Source organism: Myotis davidii, unplaced genomic scaffold (assembly GCF_000327345.1).
Source record: "Myotis davidii unplaced genomic scaffold, ASM32734v1 scaffold159, whole genome shotgun sequence".
In the NCBI taxonomy this organism is placed as follows: domain Eukaryota; kingdom Metazoa; phylum Chordata; class Mammalia; order Chiroptera; family Vespertilionidae; genus Myotis; species Myotis davidii.
Window position 1 is genome coordinate 4,189,044 of NW_006291231.1, and position 22,904 is coordinate 4,211,947.

Below are 22,904 nucleotides of genomic sequence, written 5' to 3' on the forward strand. Positions count from 1 at the left end.
ACCATAATAGAATCTGTCAGGTATTACATTCAAGATGTTATCCTCTTCATTTTTAGTTTAGAAAAAAAAATTAAAAAGTTATCAAGAAGCTGTATGTAATAATTATCCCTCAGTGCTATTTTCTTTTTGTTAATGCCACTAATGTCTGTAGCATATAAGTGAAACCCCAGAGCTCATGATTATTCTACCTTTATGTTGAATTCTACAGAGCTAAATATAAACATGCACTCAGGCTTATTAAAAACTGGCCTCATTAATGAAAAACAGCTTTTAATTGCACCACATTAAAATGGACCACCATTGCATATCTCTGTTTCATGTAAATGTACACGCAGCCTTCAGAGATTGAACTTACATGCACCTTTTCCCTGCCTTTTTTCAAAAGGAGACTGAGAGACAAGGACAACTTCTGAGCATAAATTATAAGATTCATTTAATCCAAGATTTGTGATAACTCATTTTAATCTTCACAAAATTGGGTGTGTTGATGTTGTCAAGGTTTCGGTGGAATAGTTATGCTAAGAATGATGTACCGAATTCTACCAAGTCATCCAAAATGAGGGCTTCTCAAAAGGGACTAATGTGCTAAGTAGATACTATTTTATTTCCAAATAGAAATACAGGGTGTCGCCGCAAAATGTATACACCCTTTGAATAATTACTAATGAATCGCAAAATCTGAAAAGAAAAAAAAACATTGGAATTAATAATTATTCAAAGGGTGTATACATTTTTGGGGGATACCCTGTATTTTGGAGGTGACCTCTATACTATTCTGTAAATTCTTTTTAATTTTCACACTAGGAACCAGGGGATAGTTCAATATTTGGCCAATGAATTCTAACATATGCCTTGAAAGTCAAAATGGTAAAAACAGGGGTGCGCTGACTTGATGTACTACTAATCAGGGCTGTGGGCTCTTGAGAAACTCCAGTGAGGATTGCATTACTAGCTCTGCGAGAGCTTAGCACGGCATCAGAGGCTGAAGAAATGAGTCTGAATGATTTTATTGGGCAACCTACAGTCAGAGTTCAAATCTGCATTTGTTTTCTAGATTTTGGTTTCCAAATGTTTCCTTAGAGTAGGTAACTTGGTTTAAATGGGACTGAAAAAACTCAACTCCAGGAATTAGTAACCAATTTGCTTGTAAGTATCGTATTTCATGTTCCCCTTAACAGGTATCACATGTTTTTAGTTGGTCTTTTCAGTATATTGACATTGGCTTAGCAGGGAAAGGAATTCGAACAGTCAAGCCCTGGGATACTTAGAGAGTATACCCGTAAATCATGCTTCGCTATAACATTGGTATATGTTTGGGATATAATTATGTAGCATGCCATAAAATATTTGTATGTGGGTATGTGTCATTCATGTCTGAAAATACTCTTTTTGGCCAGTAGTCTAGTTGTGGCCTGTTGACCTGAGGAAAAAACATCTGGCAATTAAATGGGGAAAATTGTAGGGTTAATTGATGTGGGAAGACTAATAGGATTCTGGCTGTGCTTGGGATCAGAATGTGACCTCTGAGATATCGTGAATTGGAAACTGGAAGACATTTTAGATCTCTCACTTGAAAAAATATTTGAAGCGGCACCACATGCCGGAGTTAATCAGTGTCAAAATGTATTACTCCACATCTTACCCTTGTAAGCAAGAAGTACAGGCATGAAAATAAGTTTGCCCTTTGCTTGTGTGTCCTCCCCAAATTCATATATGGAAGCTCTAACCCTCAACATGACTATATTTGGAAGCAGGGCTTTTAAAGAGGTAATTGAGGTTAAATGAGGTCATCAGGGTGGGACCATAGGAGTCGTGTCCTTATAAGAAAAGGAAGAGTTGCTAAGGATGCACACACAGAGAAAAGGTCATGTGAGTAGGCAAGGAGAAGGCCGCCATGGAGAAGTCGAGGAGAGAGGCTCAGGAGAACCCCACCCTGCCAAAACCTCGATCTTGGACTTCCAGCCTCTAGTAATATGAGAAAATAAGTTTCTGTCATTTAAGCCACTCAGTCTCTTCTATTTTGTTATGAGAGCCCTAGCAGACTAATATACCCTTTGTCTAGTTGCCTGAAAATAGGGTCTAAGGCACTATGGGTACATAAAATATATTGTAATATCTGTGGTGTCAAAAAAAGTCATCTTGTTATTCTTGTGGATTTTCTGGGGGCAGACTCAGCTCTAGCAGCTGGCTAGAAATTCTTCTGATAGTGTCTGAAGTGGCCATAAAAGTGGTCAGAGTAAGTGGAGTGGACATCTATTGTTTTGGCTTGCCCACCTTTCCTCCCCCTTCCTCTCTCATGTCACCATGGCTGGCCTGTGAGGAATGGCCCCTCCTTACTTTAGTCCATGTGGCTTGGCTATGGCTTACCTCTCCCCAGGGCCCTGGCTTTTATAGCCAAAAAGACATTTTGGTTATCACTGTGGCTGAAGATTAAAAGAAACATTTAAACTCTGGCTCAAATGCTCTTGCCCTTCTTACTACTTACCCAGACTTCTACTAAGCTTCTATTAAACCTGTGCCTAGGTTCCACATTCTCTTTCAGTGCCTTCCTGCTGTGGTCTCTTGCCTCCTGGTACAACTCTTGAGGTGTCCAGCACATGTTGCCTTGCCGTGTGTGTGTGTGTGTGTGTGTGTGTGTGTGTGTGTGTGTGTGTGTGTAAATTCTGAAACCCAAGATCTACAGTCTTGGAAGATAGTCTGGAAAATTACCAATGAGACTGTTGAGTGGGTTATCCACTGAGGAGATGGGAAGTGAAGGCTGTCACTGGACCAAGTGGAGCATCCTCAGGTCCTACTTGAGCTAGACAGCAATGGAAGCAAAGGCAGTAGAGGCAGATACTGCAAACTGTAGAAAATAAAGGTGAAACACAGGTGGTCAATTACCCGGATATTGGGTAGGGAACAGCAGGAGTTAAAGGGCTACTTTTTAGGATTTACTAATTTCAGTGGGTTGAGTCATGTTCCCCAACAACCTCTACCAAAATGTATGTCCACCAGACATCGCAGACCTTGACCTAATTTGTAGTGACAACTATAAATAGGGCCTTTGTAGTTGTAATTAGTTAAGGAACTCAAGATGAAATCCTCCTGGATTTGGGTGGGCTATACATCCAATGACTTGTGTGCTTATGAGAGAGAAGAGGACACAGAAACCCAGGGAAGAAGGCCATGTGAAGAGAGAGGCAGAGATTGGGGCTGTGCTTGGTCACTACCCAAAGAACACCAGGAGGCATCAGGGGTTGGAAGAGGCAAGGAAGGATTCTTTCCTGAGCCTTGGGAGGGACCACAGTGCTGCCCACACCTTGATTTTGGACTCTGGCCTCCAGAAATGTGAGAAAATAACTTTCTATTTTTTGAAGACACACACTTTTTGGTAGTGTGTTATGGTATCGTATGAAATGAGTTCATTGGTGAATCTGTAAGAATGGGAAAGTGGGATGAGTGTTGAAGACTGTATGAGATGATTTGCTAGAGAAGGAGGAGTTCATGTCAAACTTCGTTAGCATTGAGATCACAAAGAACAGTGGTATTTGCCACGTGAATTCTACCTCCTACCTTTAATCCCAGCTAATCAGATGCTGACAAGCCTGGTGTGTTACCTGCTGGCCACTCCCGTCAGGAGAAGCAGAGACTTGCTGAGCTTTTTGTGCTTTTCTCAGAAAGGGAATGTAAAGAGAAATACGGAGCACGGCGATTTTACGATGGATATTCCGCAGTGTGCGCTGGCATTGTGACAATTTGGCCATCTGTTTCATGGAGGTAGTCCAGCTCCATCAAAGAGACAATATAATTTCTGTCACTTCTTAGAAAAGCTTCCTTGTAACACAACATTCATTTAGCGGGTTCATTGTGTGGCAGCGTAAATGTTCATGACTAGGGTCACCATCCATCCCACTTGGCCTGAGACAGTCCCAATGTATGGGTGTTGTCGCAACCTAATTAATTATGGTCCTCCCCCTTCCCACTTTGAAAAGTGCTCCTGTTTGGATGGTAAGTTCTAGAGCAACCTTAGTTATGACACAATCCCTCATTTTTCTTTTTATACAAAAAGTTCCAAAACTTTGCAATTTGATTTACTTTCCTTTTCTTGCCAACCCCACAAGATTACTTAGTTACAATGTTTTGGAAACAGACTGATTTTTTAAAGGGAATTTTGCTTGGGACTGAGCAAAGGGAAGTTTGCAATTGATTTGTTTCCTAAAAACGGGCTGGCTCCCCCTGCCTCCCCCAGCCTTATCCCTGCCCCAGGTTCCTCCCCTCCCTGCTCTGCGCTTTGGCCAGCACAGCGGTGCCTCTATGCAGTGAAAGGAATTTGGCTGCCTCAGCAGTGTGACCAACTGCACACAGCCATGTCTGCAAAGCAGGTGTAAGCTGGCATTCTGCCCAAGCCTGGCCAGACAGCTTCATAAATCCTGCCCTTACCGCAGCCCCGAATTACTTTTCATGACACAAAGCCAAGCTGTGTTATTCACCTAATGCCCCGATTTACAGTTCCCAAGACAAAAGAACATACAGATAGAGTTTCAGGGCTCTGTTTGCCTTCACGTTTATCCAAAGGTTAGTTTCAGGTCAAGCTCAAGAAACCTGACAAATGGTGGTGAACAAACCTAAAAATAAATTAAGTGCAAGTGGGAAACTTAAGCATTCCTTGTTCTTGTGCCAAAAGAAAACTCAACCCAATTTGCATTCTTTTAATATCTGAAACAAGCAGCTGTTCTCTTATTTCTGGCATACTGGGGAATTATTATGCTCCCCTTCAGCTCATACATATGCGTTGCTTATACATAAGGCACACACATGTACACACACACACACACACATACACACACACACACATCAGCACAGTCCCCATTTAGTACTTGTTGTCCTGTCTTCAAGGACTAATGACCTCGTGAGGAAAGCATGTATCTGGCAGAGTGCTGTGGTGGCCCAGTAGTGCTACCCAATGTACTGCCAGGCCCAGGGACACTAGGACTTCAACTCAGAAATGTCATCACTCTGAGCACAAGGAAATCAGACCTAGAAACGCAGGTACTTGGAGAGATAACTGCTCATATATTATTTCCATGAAGGTGAAGGCTGAGCAGTTAACCTAAAGGATACTTGGTGCTGAGGCTTAGGACTCCAGGACAAGGATGTGCAAAGGCAACTCATATCCCCCACGAATACTTAGTTTGTAAATATGTTTGTTCGGTTTTGTTTATAAATACATTTGTATTTCTAGCCCAGCATTCTTACTCACCTGTATCTCTCTTTAGTCTCCTTCTATTGCCTTCCTTCTCACCAATCCCACACTCAGGAAGAATTCAAGTGATGAGATAAATGAGAAATATGATGCAATTAATACTATTATATTAATTAATGCTTTCTCCAGGCAGGGCTAATGAATTTATAGATGAATAAATGGAGGCTCCGCAACAAGTGAGTCTCTCAATTAAAAATGCCTCTTCAGAACCTCAGGATGCCAAGAGAGTCTGTGCCAAGATGCCTACCCCTGAGGGGCTGCTGGGACCGCCCTTAATTGCCCAGGCTGGGTAAAGGGTGTTGCCAAGAAAGACAATAGACAACAACAGAAGTCCATTTCTCTGCTGTAGAAAACTATAACAAACATTGCAATTTACCCTACTACCATTGCTTTTTTTCTAAATATAAACTTGCTCTAGGATGTAAATTCCCCTTCTCCTATTCTACCCTGCTCCTCACCCCTTCTTCATGTTTCCGTTCACGGGGTTGGGATAGAAATCTCACTAAGGGAAGTAAGATGTTTCTTGAGAATAAAGACATTGATCTCGTCCAGATTTCACAGTGGGTTTGCAGATTCCAGCTGCCTCTGTGAGACTTACAAACAAGCCGGAGATTTTTCCTGCAGACCAAGCTAAGTAAACCCACTGCTGTCAGGCTCCGAAGGCAGAGGAAGGGCGCCAGACGGATGTGTTTCACCAACGGGGTTGACAAATCTGCCATATGGCACCTGGACAATTGAGGTAGAAAGGAGTTGTGTGAGTGACTTAGAGAACAGGACATCCTATGGCACCATGAGCAGCATGCTGGCTCCACCCCATCCTCTCAGCTCTCACCTGTCCTGCACATGCTGATGAGTCTTACTGCAAACCCACTTGGCTGTCCTCCTACTAGCTCCCCTTGGCCACAACTAGTGCAGGCCAGGGTGCTGGGATTCTGTTCCCCAGGGAGCGGTGCTCGGCCAATGATGCATGGGAGACAGAGGGTAAATACTGCACTGGGAATAACCGAGATGTGTTTCACCCTGGCTCCCAGCAGTCCCCGGAGGGATCACACCCCCATTGCCCAGGAAGGTAACTTACTCAGTAGTGCCTCTTCGAATGGCTTCTTGGTCTTCCTGTCTATGTTCCCCTTCCCCTTTTCAGGCGCTTCCTGGATCCCCTCACAAATAAGTTCTTGTGTTCAAACCCTTGTCTGGGGTCAGCTTCTGAAGGGTCTAATCTAAGGATGTGCAACACGAGGATATTTGTGAAAAGGCAAGGTGAGACTATGGGAATTATGTGGCTTGTTTCAGGAATGGGTTCCCTAGAAGAGATTTGGAAATGGCACCGAGGATGTTGTCCAGAAGTAGCAGAGTAGATGCATGGGGTTATAGGATGTTAACTTCCAGCTCCAAATGTACTAGTAAAACACGTAGTGTGTGTGCATTGTCCATGAGTGTGCAAGGGGTGAAGAGGGAGGGGGATTGTAGGGAGAGACTCAGTAAGGATTGCTAGTCTTCCATTATTAGGATTGTGACTGGGAAGACAAAGCATTGCTCTGAGATTTGTCTGTGTGTTTGAAAAGGCAGTTGAATGTTATTAATGTATTCCAGGAAGTACTGAACACCAACTTGAAGCTTTTATCAGCTTCCTTTGCTCTAATTTCTAAAGCAAAAAATGCCTTCCCTCCAAATACTCTATTAAAAGAACATATGAAATTAATGAAACATATCATTACTTTTACAATGGCCAAATTGTAGATTTGTCACAGTACAGAGAAAGAAACTCATTAAGCTATTGTGCTTCTGTTTCACATTTTATGTTGTAGTAAAAGGAAAACCTACCAAACTTTTTTTTCCCTATGTATAGTCTCTTTGAAAACTCCTTTTATAGTTCAAGCTGCAAATTTCTGACTTACCTTTCTTAACAGAAATTAAAAATGGCTGTAGCTAAAAACAAGAATCCCAATTTGGGCTTTTGTGGATTTCATAGTTTATTTGAGGAGTAGGATAGAGTTGAGAAGTCTTGCATCGATTAAAAGCAGATATGGACAGCGGCATTCTTCTTTATCAACCCGTCAGAGCCCTTCCCTCATATTTTTCAGGGGAACTGTGAATTATTTATCTCACTGGGTTTGGGCATTTCAGCAAACATCAGCACAGTTGCAGCCTGAAGCCAAGCCAATGGTTCAGTTACCCTCTGCGTTATATTGAACAATGCTGCAGCCTTTCAGGGGATGCTATGAAGACAGGAGAGACTAATGTGAGAAATCAAGCAGGAATCAAGGTAAAATCGGTCAGCTCTCTTCCAAACTCTGTCCCTGCCCCTAACTGCACTTGAACTCGGAAAGAATGTGAAAACCTTCTCACACCTATTCAAACCAGTGCCGATTGGTTGCCTTTTATTTTCAACGTTAGTCTGCATTTTAAAAAGTATTGCCCAGGGGATTGGACATGCGTTATTTATAAAGATTCTTAAACTTTTTTCACTTAAAACAAACAACAATTTTCATGAGGCATTTGATGTTATCTTTATGGCCTTAATCATGGAGCTTTGTCCTTCTTGCCTTGTTTGGGGAGGTCACATGTTGAGGGAGAGAAATATATTTTCTTTGGTTCTTTTCCACATTATCTAAGTGGTGTTCAGTTACTCTTTGTATCAGTCAGGGGAGGGGAGTGGATTTAAAGCAATTAGCTTATATGATTATAGGGGCTGGCAAGTTCAAAATCTATAGGGCAGGTTGAAAGCACAGGCAGGATTTCTGTTATACTCTTGAGACAAAATTCCTATTTCTCCAGTTTTTGCTCTAAAGTCCTTCAACTGATTGGATGAGGCCCATCCATGCACATTATGGAAAATAACCTGCTTTACTTAAAGTCAACTATGGTAAATGTTAATCACATCTACCGAATACTTGCACATCAGCATCTAGATCCGTGTTGGATGAGACAGCTGGGCACTATAGCCTAGCCATGTTGACACATAAAACTAGCCATGCCCCTGAAAAGGAAAACATTGCCTTCATGCTTCATGTTGTATTGAAGAATATGGTATTTTGAGTGAAAGAGATTTGGATTCAAAATCCAGGTTTGCCCTTTGCTGAATGTCCTTGAGTAAGTATAAAATTTTCTGAGTCTTAGTTTTCTTATTTCTAAAGTCATGCCTATCGATTTAGATTCTTTCTATTGCAAGATACAGAAAACCCAATCCAGTCAGATTCAAGAACATAAAGGGGGAATGGATTAGTTCAAGTCACTAGAAATTTGATGGGTTGGTGTGAATTTAGGATTCAGTTTCATCCAGGGCCCAAGTGATGTCATGGAGACTCAGTTAGGATCTTGTTTCTCTCACTAATATCTCAGCCCCCTTTGCTTTATGTCGCTTCCATTCTCATAATGTTCTCCTCCCACCCACCACCCACCCCCATCCCCTGCCTTTGTACTGGAAGGTCATTTCTAGCAGCTACAATCTATAACCTTTCAGGTTAAAGATCATTAAAAAGCAGCTTTCTGTTCTTAAAAAAATATGCCCAACCCAACCACTTCCTGTGCTCAGGGCATGGCCTGTTTAGCATAGCCGGACTCGGTCACCTGCTCTGTTTCCTGGAGCTGAAGATAGAACTGTATCCAAACAGATGGACTGAGCATAGGGAGTAGATAGATCTGCAATCAAAATCTGGAGCCTGCTCATTCGAAAAGGGGAAATAGATGCTAAGCAGGCAAAAACAAATGTCCATGGCATGATGGTTTTAGTACTTTACTCACAGGGTGGTTATTAGGACTCAATGTGTGATTATAAGGCCCATGGAGCAGAGAAGGAATTCAATGAGTGGCTGTTGCTGTTTTCAGAATGCTTCAGTTGGTACAAGCTTGGGAGAACACTGAACTGTACATTCTTTTTTTTTTGCTTCACAGCTTTATTTTCGAAATCACAAGCAATTCAAAGTGGCCACCATTGAGGCCTCTGTTAAAAGATTTTCCAGCAGAGCTGCCCCAGTTCTAAGATTAAACAATATTGCACTTTAAGATGAACTTCCAGGATCCCCTCCCAGAAAGAAAAGTATTGCTTCCATCTGTGCTTTTCTCACACTAAAATAAAAGCATTCTGCAGAAAACCCTACTTTAAAAACTAACCCAGTAAAAAACAGTAAACACAATAAAAGTACCTGCCTATTATAGAATGCTAGAGAACATTTTGTTGTAAGAAGCTAGCCCATGATTAGTATAAAGTGTATATAATATATTTTTTCCTTTCAGTGGTCCAAGATACGAAGGTCCCCAGATACAATCTTGTTCTCTAATACTGCTCCAGGTTGGGATGTCAATTTGGTCACCATGATTTGCAATGATGATAACTTTAATGAAACATTATTGCCAAATGTTACATCTCCAATTCAAGCATATCTGGAGATACCTTCCAATCTCCTTAGATAATCCTGAACCTGATAGAAGTCTCCTTTAAGATTGCCTAAGACATCACCACATGTTTTTCGCATGTATTACTTACATCCATCAACCCCCATTTGGTCAATCTCTACCAGAGTGACCGTCTTTGGTTTCAGTTTGACTAGTTCACATAAAATGCCCCCATCTCCACCTCCCAGAATCAGCACATCTTTGCCAATGTAATCTTCTTTGCCACTGCCCATGATGGCCTGGGTATACGCCAAATCACTCTCCGCCAGATTAACATCCCCACTAAGGATGAGAATATTTCCAAACTGCTTCGAGTGCAGAATGTCAGTGTTCTGATAAGGTGAGTCTTCATCACACACCACTTCTATGTCGCACTCAACCAGGTGGCCGTCAGCAGTCAGCCAGTCCCTCCTCAAACTGTGGGTGGCAATTGCTTCAGCCGCCCAGTAGGGTCCTGACTCAATTCTTTCATTCTTCCTTCTACTTTGTTCAAAAGACTGTCAGCTTCTTTGTCTTCTGCATCGCCGTCGTCACTCGGAAGGTCCAGCAACACCAATCCATGTGGGTTAATTCTCAAATTGGCAAAGCTACCATGTTTATTTATGTAGGTTGCTCAGTAGCCCTGGTCCTGCCAGGTGTGCACCGACTTGGTGCGACAGCTCAGCCAGCGGCGGGTGTGACTCTGTACTAGTGCATTCTTTACAGCAGTGTGAAAACATTGCTTCCATCTCAGCTCTGACTCTCCCAGGCCTTTCCCTTCCCTACTCATTGTCTGTTTAGGGGCCTGGCCTAAGAGTAACTCATGAAGGTGAGTCTCTCTTCCATCAGATCAGCTCACATTGGTCTATCTAGATCAGGGGTCCTCAAACTATGGCCCGCAGGCCACATGCAAATACAAATATTGTATTTGTTCCCGTTTTGTTTTTTTACTTCAAAATAAGATATGTGCAGTGTGCATAGAAATTTGTTCATAGTTTTTTTTTAAACTATAGTCCGGCCCTCCAACGGTCTGAGGGACAGTGAACTGGCCCCCTGTTTAAAAAGTTTATGGACCCCTGATCTAGATAATATGAGACCGATATTCTAACCTAATATTCTCAGGCATTGGAGCACGCTGTGTTATGACAGAAATGGATATATGAATTTTAGGGGGGAAAAGCTTTAGGTTCATTTTTTTTTAAAATGATGAGCTTTTCGGGGCTGTCTTAAATAGTCTTATTTGAAGATGGCCCTCATCTTGGTATATCATTTGTATGTGATCAACCTGCCCTAAAGAGAATGAATAGAACTGATTGGAAGTAAAATTTTGGCAATTTAAAGTGATAGCAGGGAATAATTTTTTTTAGTTGAAATTGAATTGAAAGAGTTCAAAGCAGGGGAAAATATGAACCATAATGTAAATTCTGAAAGGTTCTGTAATCAGCTTATCTTGAGCAAAAGAATTAAAGCAATTAATGGAACAGATTGAGGTAAACTTAAACACAACACTCTCCACTCTCAGCTTTTTATTTCTTTTTTTAGGTATGTGTCCCAATTTTTCTCCCTTCTTCTCCTCTCCAAATTTTTTTTCACATTTTTCTTTATAGTCTATTTTCAATAACACTTTTGGGCATATCAATTTGCATCAGAAAAAAAATACCTTAAGTGTATATCTTGGTGATGGTGATACGATGATATTAGAGATGTTAGAAATAGATATTCTGAAAATAGAAATTACTTTTTGAACATCCTGGAGTGGAAAAAGATGGTAGGAAAGAATATTTCTTAAAAAAATCAACTGTGGCAGTTCAGCCATTCAGCAAAATCTCAGACGCTGACTGTGATTGAGACGATGAAAGTTAAGTGCTCCTGTTAATGTCAAATAGAGTAGAATGTTTATAACCTCGTCTAGAGCAGTGGTCGGCAAACTGTGGCCCCTTGAGTGTGGCTCTTCCACAAAATACCACGTGCGGGCGCTCACATACAGTGCGATTGAAACTTCGTGGCCACACTCAAGGGGTCAAAGAGCCGCATGTGGCTCGCGAGCCGCAGTTTGCCTTCCAGTAGAGGAACAAAAATAAAAAGACATCACCGCATCTTTTTCCCATGTATTACTTACATCCTTTGGAAAAATAAGGAAGAAGTTGAGGGGGAAAACGACAGTTAATTCCTGGGAAGGATTTTTATGATGGCCACTGAAATTCTTTGTTTGCCAAAGTATTTCTGAATGTTTTTTTTCTCCTCAAATTTTTCTAATTCATAGTTTTCCTTGGTTTTTAAGAGTTGAGGGTACTTGCATGTCAAATGTTTTTCTCTGCTGTGCCAACAGCCTGCTTAGACTGTTGAGGGTAACTCCTTCTTCCTGGGCTGCTGGTGTCAGCCTCCAGTGGGCTGGGGAGCCACGGACACTGAAATACTGACTTGGAAAAACACTAGAGTTTTATGAACAAATATTTATAAGTAGATCGGATTTCAGTCCTTCTCACCTTGGCAGAGTTCCAAATACATGGAACTAAATTAAAGCGGAGAACAAATCAAATGAGGGGAAAAGGAAGAAAAAGTCTTGAAGGAAAGACCTGTGTAGGTACTAGAGTAGTATTTGCTTTCCTAACTACACCTTGAATCATAAGCAAATAGTGATTAGTTTAAAAAATGATCTCCGCTGAAAGTGTTAGTTGGCTAGCAAGTACTTCCAATATTTTATTTTTTCTAAGTATCTCAGCAAGGTTTTTCTCCCCCTCAGCACTTTCAGAGGGCACCATCATGAACCTGGGCCAACGTGGCCTCGATACTTTTAATTGGAACAAAGTACAGAAGTTAGAGTGTTGATAATAATTGAGTTTTATCATGATCTAACTGCCAGCTAGACAGAAAGGCAGAGAATTATTTTATTTATATCAACAATGATAATATGTAGGGAGTGCTTACTGAGGACTAAGTGTTTTTCATAAATCATTCCAATCAATATTTATATCAACCATCCAGAGTAAGTATACGAGTAATTATCTCTACTTCTTCAGATGAAAACAAACAAACAAATAAAACTGAGGCTAGCTGCAGGAGATGAAAATGACTTGTCTATTAGAATTCCATCCCAAGAACTTCAAACTCCAAAGCTCATATTTTTTATCCACTCATGCTATATTCTAGAGTAGACCTTGGCTAATGCTAAGCTCTTTAAACAAATTGACATAGTTATGGCCTGATTTGGAGATGAGACAAGTAGTCACTTCAAGGCCATCACACTCTTCGTAAGCTGTGGAGTGAGGAATGGAAGTGCCTTTTCCAATTCACTTTACTGCAGTATTCGTCAGTTTATTGAGTGTCTTAATTACAACTTCCCCCCATATGCTATAGTGACAATCCCACTTTCCTGTAATGAAATCTTGGTCAGATTTCTTAACTTTCCAGCCATTTATGGTTTAAAGACGTTCTCAGTTGCTGTTTGAAACTTAGTTTTATTCATCGTATAAGATCAGCCTCAAACTCAACTTCAAGCTTGACTTCTTCCCCCACTTTCCCACCCCAACTCATACCTTACCAGGCCCGCCTTGGTTGTGGACACAGTGGCGTGAATTGTGGGTGGGGAAGGAGAGGCATGATCTCCTCCTTACACAGTTCCTTTTCTTTCTCTAGCAGATCTCCCTTCTCTCCTCCCTGAGTCTACCTCTCTGGGCCACCTTCTTGTACACCTTTAGTGAGGAAGAGAAGACTCTGCTTATGAGGTTGTAGTGTTCGATTCTGGAAAGTGTCTCTGGCTTGCTCTAGTTCTATCTGGTTGTGTTTTTTTTTGTTTTGTGTTTTGTGTTTTTGTTTGTTTTTTATATTAGAGGCCATGGCTGATTTGTAGTCACCCTGGTTTCATGGGACAATATTCTTGTCCCTCACGTCCTCTGTTACTAGAAAACCATTCTCCCCTCAGAGGGCCAGTGAGCTGCCTTCTTTGTCTCTGTCCAAGCCAGTCAGTGTAGGCTACAATGTATTTCTTGAGTTGGGTGTCCCTTTGCTTGGCCCAGGAGCCACACGGAGTCTACATTGGTCCCAATCATTTGTTATCCTAAATTTTCCAACATATGGAGCCATAGAAAATGCTTGGGCTCCTTTCTGTGTTCTTCTGAGGCCAGTGAAAACTCATTATTTCCAGGCACCTGACCATATGGTTTTTTCAAACTCTGATACAGGGAGCTACTCCAGCAGACCTCACACATAGAGATGCCTGGACCATGTCCTGCATTCGATAATTCTCCACAATGTTTGTCACACATTTCATACCTCTCTTTGCCTTCAACCATGGGGCAAAGGGCATGGTAGTTACTTAAATTGACAACATGCTAGAAACAAAGACTTCCAAACACCTCTCCAAGGATGCTGTCATCACACTTCCCTCTGGCGCTGCCCCAGGATAGGCCTGTGGGTTCTGCCTCTAGTGAGCACTCATCCAAGGGGTGAGGTGCCGGTCTTACCTTCTTTCAGGACTAAGTCACTCTTTGCCACACCTTTCACACACACTTGTTTCACAGAGAAAGCACTTTCTTCACAAACATTAAATTCAAACCCGATCACAGTTCTCTTTTTTTCACATAAGTTGTGTTAGGGATGTTGGTAGTGGGAACACACCTCTCTCAATACGCCTGGCAGGTAGATAGCTAATCCTAACTGCTGGGTCTTACTGGTATCTCTCCAACTTAGATTGTGGGATAACTAGCATCTTTTCTCTCACTTTTGGGTCTTATTCCCAATTAAAAGATAATAGAAAACAAATCCCATTGAGCATCTTGTTACAGTGTGGATGCCCTTTTCATTGTGTACTTCAGACTCTGAGAGTTTAGAAGATTTCCCCATAAATTGCTCTCTAAACCATAGCCTGATGGTGCCAGTCAGGAAATACCTGCTAGTATTTGCTTAATATGATACATATTTTAGGGGCCTGTCACTCATTACAGAGATAATGTTTTAGGGAGGTATTTGACCAATGAGGCTAAATGTAATTGTGTTTTAGTTTACTTTGTAATAATCAGCAATCTAATAAGAGTGACACTAACAGAAGGGTTCCAGGGAGATATACCTTTATATTCTTCTTCTTCACCCAGCAAGACTTTAAAGCACATCATGACTCTAATAGATTAAGTCCTATTTACGAGTGCCATTTTCAGAAGATATACAAATATATGTTTAGGCACAATTAAAAGTGCACCTAAAGTTGATACTTGTTCTTTAGTTTGTTCAACTCCAACTTAAATTACTAATGACCCAAGAAAATACATGAAAGACTACAGCCCTCTACTCCCAAAGGCTTTCTCATTAGATTTTCTGTATTATCAATATAGAATCTTCAAGGGTGGGTTCCATGACACTTTTCAAACATTACCTCCCACTAATCAAATCCACAGTTTTAGTCTTCTTTCATTATATTCCATGAGTGTGTTTTTCTTTTCTTCTCTGCTCATTCAAGCTTTTGCTTTCCATTAAGATACAGGTCAAATGTTACCACTGTCTCTGCATGGTTAATAGAATCCACCTCTCTGACAAGGTTAGTGAGGTTCAAATGGAAGAGAAAGTATAGAATGTTTGCTGGAAAAAAATCTTTGATCCATCGGAGTCACTGCAATTCTTTATAAAGATGGATGGTCATGTGCATACCTGCATGGCCTCTTTGTTCTACTGTTGATGGTTGTTTTTTTAAACATTGATTTATAAAGAAAAGAATGATGGAGTAGAAAACAACTAATCAGAGTTTTTAAAGTTTTGTGGGAAAAAGACAAGAGAATAAACTTTAGTCAAAAGACAGGAAAGGAGACTAAAAGGAATAAGAAAACATAAAATGAAAGAAATGCCAAAGAAAAAAAGAACTATTAATTTTTATTTAAATTGGAGTAAAGTTTCACATAGACTATAAAAAAGATAGAAACTAGATGAAGTTGATTTTGATAGGAAAAAAATAAGAGAAAACAAGGAAGAGGAGGTTATTGGACTTAACCAAATGCTATAAAAAATGCAGCCAAAGCCCGGCCTGTGTGGCTCATTGGTTGAGCATCAACCTATGAATCAGGAGGTCATGGTTTGATTCCTCATCAAGGCACATGCCCAGGTTGTGGGCTCCAACCCCCAGTGTGGGGCATGTAGGAGGTAGCCAATCAATGATTCTCTCTCATCACTGATGTTTCTATCTCTCTCTCCCTCTCCCTTCCTCTCTGAAATAAATTTTTTAAAAATATTTGAAAATTTATAAATTTGTGACTACAAAGTAAACAAGTAGTAAGAAAAATATTGCCAAGTAACAATATTTTTCAACTTACAGAAAATCAGATATCTACTCAAATATTGGCTTGGAACAAAAAAAAATGGTATTGAAAACTAAAGAAACACAAGGCAACAACTCAAACTGTTTAGGGAGATTTGGACAGGAGTTCAAAGAAATCTACTGATGTCTACAAATGTATCAGACCCTTGTCTCTGGGATTCCAGAGCTATTCTTGTGTAATGATTCTAATTTTAATTCCAAGAAGGATAATATAATACATTTGAAGAAAATAAACCTGTAACCTAAGAACACAAAGGGATTATTGTCAGATGATGGACAGCAGTGAGCCAAAATTTCAACTGGAAACATACCAAGTGTATTAACCTTTGAACAAAAGAAGGAGGAGGAGGAGAAGGAGGTAATGATGGTAGTGGTGGTGGTGGCTATGTGGGGGGAGGAGGAGAGTGCTTATTTTTGGCAGGCAACTTTCTTAATCCCTAGAAAGTATCTTTTTATCTTAATCTTAATTTTCTTTGTTAGGAAAAAACAGTATGTTTATACTATGTCTATTATAGAAAACCTAGCAATACAGCAAAATACAGTTTTCTATCAGACATATAAAAACAATCCTTCTAAAAGTTCTGCCTTCTTTTCCAAATATTTGCATGTTCTTTAAATATTCAGTAAAATTTAATTGACTTATCTACTCCCATTGTTTTGAGGAAATCAGATAATTTTCACTCATATTTTTAAAGCCACTATTCATGAACATGCTTTACTAAAATTTTTGTACACTAATTATTTCTGTTGTTTTAAAATATGTCTTTATTGATTTCAGAGTGGAAGGTAGAGGGAGAGACAGATAGAAACATCAATGATGAGAGAGAATCATTGATTGGCTGCCTCCTGCATGCCCCACACTGAGGATGGAGCCCACAACCTGGGCATGGGCCCTGACTAGGAATCAAAATGTGACATCCTGATTTATAGGTCAACACTCAACCACTGAGCCATGCCAGCCAGGCTGTTTCATTTTTATATTCCCAACCATTTGTCAGAAACTAAGGAGACATAATAATCATTTTTGTCTAACTGCTGAACTACACAGTGTATCCACTGTAGTCTTGAAAATTAAATAAAAAGATAAATGACTTGACATGAATTGTGCCTGATGAATCAAGAACAAACATCAGACACATGGTAGATCTACTAATGCCTGCTTTATGTTTAAAATGTACAGTTACTAGACCCTTTTGATTTACAATTAGAAATTAAAAAACATATGGAATTCAATTAATTAAGTTAAAAATTGTTTCTTTAAAAGGCATATTTAAAAATATAATTATTTAACCATATTATGGGATATAGATGATTTTAAAATATTCCTATTCACTTATTACTAGTGTCCTGACTTAGAACTTAGAAAAACCATATATGGTTTCGTCCCCCCGCTCCCCCCCACCTCCTTCCCCCGAATATGTTTTGGACCTTAGTTTGAGATGACTTTGTAGACGGTGCATCTTTCACTTCACTTCTGTTCTTTGACTCATAAAAATTTGGCAAGAGGGCAGGGCACTCTAGGATGCTGAAGGGTAACTGCCTCAAGACCCACAAGGTTCTAACTACAAAATTCTCCCCTCAGAGCTACAAAATGCTATCAATTCTATCTCCCTAAGATTGGCAACTGTTGACTAGCTGATTGGCAATACAGGAGTAATTAGAATGAGTGATATTAGAGTTGAGGTGATTAATCAGATATTTCAAAACAAAAGAAAGAAAAGTTTTGCTATTAAGAGATAAATGGAACATGTTGGGCACAGTTATCTGGCCCATTTGACCACATCCATCAAATCCGTTATATAACTGCTCAGTCTGCACTGCAGAAGGCTCCTGCCTCCTTGTCTGTTGTCTCTTACCAGGGCTCCTTTTAGCCACTTTGGTTTCATACTCTGCTCTCTGCGTCTCCCACCTGCTTAGCCTCTGACCCATGTGTCATGCCCACTTACACATTCCTCCAGAGTCCCCTCGTCTCCTATTCTTGGAAAGCAGTGTGGTTCCCCATTTCAAGTCCTTGTGTATTTTCTTTTTATTATTCTGTGTAAATCTCAAGACCTTTGCAAAGACCCCCTATGCTTTTCTCTAAGTGGAGGAACTCATCAATAAGATGGAGAGTTTGGCCTATCTAGGTGAAACTTGACTTGCAGGGGAAAGCCTCCTGTGAATGGTCTGTCCTATGTTTGTAACTACATAAGCAATTGTCTAATTTCCCAGAAGTTCAAATGAGGATGTGACTTTACTAGGGTGTTGACATAGCAAGTTATAAAAACCGAGGCCTCTGCTAAAATGAAAAGAACAGTGCAACCTGACCTGCATGTGTCAGAAGAGCTTTAGTTTGGCTGGATATGGTATCATGTAGTTCTGAGAGCATACTTTCATAGAATACTTTGCATTTTTTATGTCTACCAAGGGGAAACTCTTTCAAGAAAACTGGCTCATAAGGTTACTTCAATGCTTTTGAAATTCAAGATGCAGAGCAAGCTTGGCCAAATAGAGCACCATCCAGTTCAGTGATCAAACGCAGTGTATTTGGAAAGCAGAACTGAGAGTCTGCTAATTGCCTACATTCATGATAACCAGATATGCCACTAACAGACCTTTTTTCATATTATTTGTTGCTTTCATTTCTTTTTGAATAATTAATTTTGTGCATATTTATTATAGCATTTATTCCACCAAAAAAATGTGTTCAAAAAGGCTTCAGAAGCACATGTTCTCAAATTTCAATTGCTTGTGAATTTTAGGGCAAAAGCCTTTGATGATGTTCTGATCTCATAGGGAAAGTACATATGTTGACTGATTGGTTTTATGACTGACCTACAATCCCTTTCTGTAAGTTTGTTCCTATTAATTCCCAGTTCCACTTACTTTCCCCCTAAGTGGTTAAGTAGGTGAACAATTGTCATATTTAAGGAGTAAAAACCAAGACTGAAAGTCACAAACCTGTTAATTAAATCAAGCTGTAGACTTGTTTTATTTGACTTGAAATACATTAAAAGCAAGAAGAACTCACTGAAAATCTGAATCTCACAGCTTTGTCTTGAAAAATCCAGGATCTGTTGATACTCAGCCCACTAACTGACTGCAGGAGATAAAACCAGGATTCTTCAGGGACTCTCACTTCCCCTCACCTCAGCCACCCCAGTCATTAATTGCCCATCTGTCCCCTGTGGGCGGCGAATAAGCTTTCCCTTGAATAGTTGAAGAGGTTTGGTTGGAAGTCTCACAAGTAAATCAGGGTCTTTTAAGGAAGTCAGACTTTTCCAATAAGTTAATACCTATAATTATATGACCAGAAAATTTTTAAAACATTACTATTAGTGATTGTTTTATAAATATTCATAAATGTATGGCATTCAGAGTCATGTTTTATATACCTGTTATATTGAATTAGAAATTAATTTTATAGGATGGGGTTCCCAAATAAGTTTTATAAGTTTTCAAGACATTTAAAGAAACAGTGTAAACCTAGAAAGGAAATACGATGATTAATTGGGTCAATTGAGTCTATGAGCCTATAGGAAAATAAAACCAAACCCTGTTCCCTGTTAAACTGAATCTCATGTGGAATGCTTTTAAAAATATATTTATTTGCTTTGGGTGATAAGCTGCTAGGCAGCTTACTGAGCATAACTAATTTTGTACTTAGATATCCCCAATTTATTCAGCAAACTTTCATCTGGCGTGCCTAGGCATTATCCAAGTTGATAATCCCTAGGCAATCCCAGGGCCTTATTTAGAACATTGTGCTGATTGTTATATTTTCATCAGTTTGAAAATCCTGGGTCTTTTGCTAAGGATATTACAAGGCTGCAGTCAACAGGGTCACAGTGTCATCGGAGGCTTCACTGGGCAAGAATCTGCTTCCAAACACAGGGACTGTGAGAGCCTTAGTTTCTTGCTGGCTGTCACCTAGCATTCCATCCTCAGCAACTAGTGGCCACCTGTGGTCTCTTACCACATGGTGTTCTCAACATGGCTGTGTACTTCCTTAAAGCCGGCAGGGGAGAGCGACTCCTGGGATTTGGGTGCTGCTCTCTTCTATAGCATAACAACATCGTACACCCTGTCAACTTTGTCATAGTTTATTGACTAGGAGCAAGTCACAGGTCCCACACAAACTCAAAGATACAGAGTGTTAACACCTGGTGGTGGTGATAATACTACTACCCTTAGAGTACTGACTACCCTTAGAGTCTGTCCAGTACGCTCTGCAATAGCAAAATTATGCTTTTGAAAATTTGTTTTAGATATGAGAAATTGCTCAAAATATAACATTAGGTTAAAGCATGATAAAAATGCAATGTGAGTTTCAATGTATTCCAACTTGTCTATAGCTAACATATTTCTCTTATCATTAGAAGTCAATATATTATTTTAATCTCTTACAAATTTGAGAATTCAAAATTAAATTCATATAATTGTAAAAATCCCTTATTGTCATTATCAAAATAGGTTAATATTTTTAATTGTTTTTAGAAGTTTTCTTTTTGTAGTTTATAGTAAAATCCAAGTACTTCTTGTCAGTGGAATGCTTGGTTAATTGCTGCTACATGGGTCTTCCATGAGCTGGAGCTGGTTCATCATCAAATCTGGAAACCTTTATTTGTGATTAATTTTTTTAAAAGAAATTTAAGAATTAAATCATTTTTTAAAGAAATTATTTTTTGTTACAAAATTTTCATCAGGAAAAAAAAAAATTTCTAAAGACAGACATGACAGCAATTCTTTTTCCAACACCAAAAAAACATTTCAGTCACGAGAACCAAATTCCATCATAGACTCCAGTTTCTTTCCAAACAATTTTAAAAACACATTTTCCTTTTCTTCCTCATTTTTTCTTCTTTTCCCCCCCATCTTTCTGCTTAATCCTCCCCATCAAAGCTACCACAGTCCATGCGTTTGTATATAAAAATGTCTCTACAATCATAAAGAATATATAGCCATTTTTGTAAGGTTTCCAATCAAGACTTCCTTTTTGCTCCCTTCTGTAAGATCCTATACCATGTTTATAAGAATAATACCCTGATACTTCCATCCCTGTACATGCTGCCAACTGGCTCTAAAAGCCTTTGGCCTTAATGCTTTTGAAGGTCAGGCATTCATGTGGCTCAACTTCTCCACCCTTGTCTCAGGGAGAGTCATTTCCATTCAGTCCTACATAGTATAGGTTGAAATTGACCAGTATTGTGAAATGTGTTGCATGTCTCTATCTCAATATGCAGCCTTTAACCCAGTGGTTCTCAACCTTCCTAATGCCGTGACCCTTTAATACAGTTCCTCATGTTGTGGTGACCCCCAATTTCATTGTTACAAATTGAACATAATTAAATCATAGCGATTAATCACAAAAACAATATGTAATTATATATGTGTTTTCCGATGGTCTTAGGCGACCCTTGTGAAAGGGTCATTCGACCCCCAAAGGGGTTGTGACCCAAAGGTTGAGAACCGCTGCTTTAACCATTATGATCCAAGTCTTCAATTTTAATGTTATGATTCTTTTTCTCATAAGACCTCTTTATATACAACTTTCCTATTTTCTCTTTTCCCAACCTTTGATTCTCTTTTCAATTGCTTGTTCTTAAGCCATAACTTTTCAACATTTGAACCAAGCTCCTTAATGAATTTATTGAGGTGACATTAGTTAATAAAATTATATAGGTTTAAGTGTGCAATTCTATAATACATCATCTGTATATTGTATTGTGTGTTCATAACCCAAAGTCAAGTCTCCTTCCATTGTTATTTATCCTGCCTTTGCCTTCTTCTACCTCTCCCAACCCCCTTTCCCTCTGGCACTTACCATACTGTTATCTGTGTCTGAGATTTATTGTTTGTTTTTTGCTTAATCCCCTCACCTTTTTACAGAGCTCCCCACTCCCACCCCCAACAGCTGTTAATCTGTTCTCTGTATCTATGAGTCTGTTTCTATTTGTTTGTTTATTAAAGTTCACATGTAAGTGAAATCATATGGAACTTGTCTTTCTCTTGCTTATTTCACTTAGCATAATACTCTCCAGGCCCATCTGTGCTATGGCAAAGGGTAAGATTTCCTTCTATTTTTGTAGTTACATGAGAGGCCCAGTGCATGAATTCGTGCACCAGTGGGGCCCCTCAGTCTGGCCTGCAGGATGGGGCCAAAACCAGCTCTCTGACATCCCCTGAGGGGTCCCGGGTTGCGAGAGGGCACAGGCCAAGCCAAGGGACCCCACCGGTGCATGATCAGGCCAGGTAGGGATGTGGGAGGTTGTACCAGCTGGGGAAGGGCCACGGGAGGGCTCCAGGGCATGTCCGGCCCATCTTGCTCAGTCCCGATTAGCTGACCCCAGCAGCAAGCTAACCTACCGGTTGGAGCATCTTCCCCCTGGTGGTCAGTGCATGTCATAGCGAGTGGTTGAGTAGCCTTAGCATATCATTAGCATATTACACTTTGGTTGAACAGACCACTGGACACTTAGCATATTAGGCTTTTATTATATAGGATAGTATTCCATTGTGTAAATGTACCACTCATCTACTGATAGGCACTTGAGCTGTTTCCAAATGTTGGCTATTGTAAAGAATACTGCAATAAACATAGGGGTGCATATATTCTTTTCGATTAGTGTTGTAAATTTCTTTGGGTAGATTCACAGAAGTGGAATTGCTGGATCATAAGGCAGCATGGAATTTGAGGAAATTCCATATTGTTTTCCACGGTAGCTGCATTTCCACCAACAGTGCACGAGGGTTGCCTTTTCTCAACATCCTCACCAACATTTATTCTTCATTGATTCGTTATGGTAGCCATTCTGACAGGTGTGAGATGATATCTCATTGTGGTTTTCATTTGCATTTCTCTGACAATTAGTGACGATGAGCATCTTTTCATATGTCTGTTGGCTGTCCGTATGTCCTCTTTGGAGATGTGTCTATTCAGGTTCATTCCCTATTTTTTAATTGGATTGTTTTTTGTTGTTAAGTTGTAGAAGTTCTTTATAAATTTTG

At 39.9% G+C, this 22,904-nt stretch overlaps 1 pseudogene; it reads right to left on the minus strand.

Moving 5' to 3' along the window:
- Nucleotides 1-9,615: 9,615 nt before the first annotated feature.
- LOC102763020 lies at nt 9,616-10,406 on the minus strand (annotated as a pseudogene).
- Between the last annotated feature and the right edge of the window lie 12,498 nt (nt 10,407-22,904).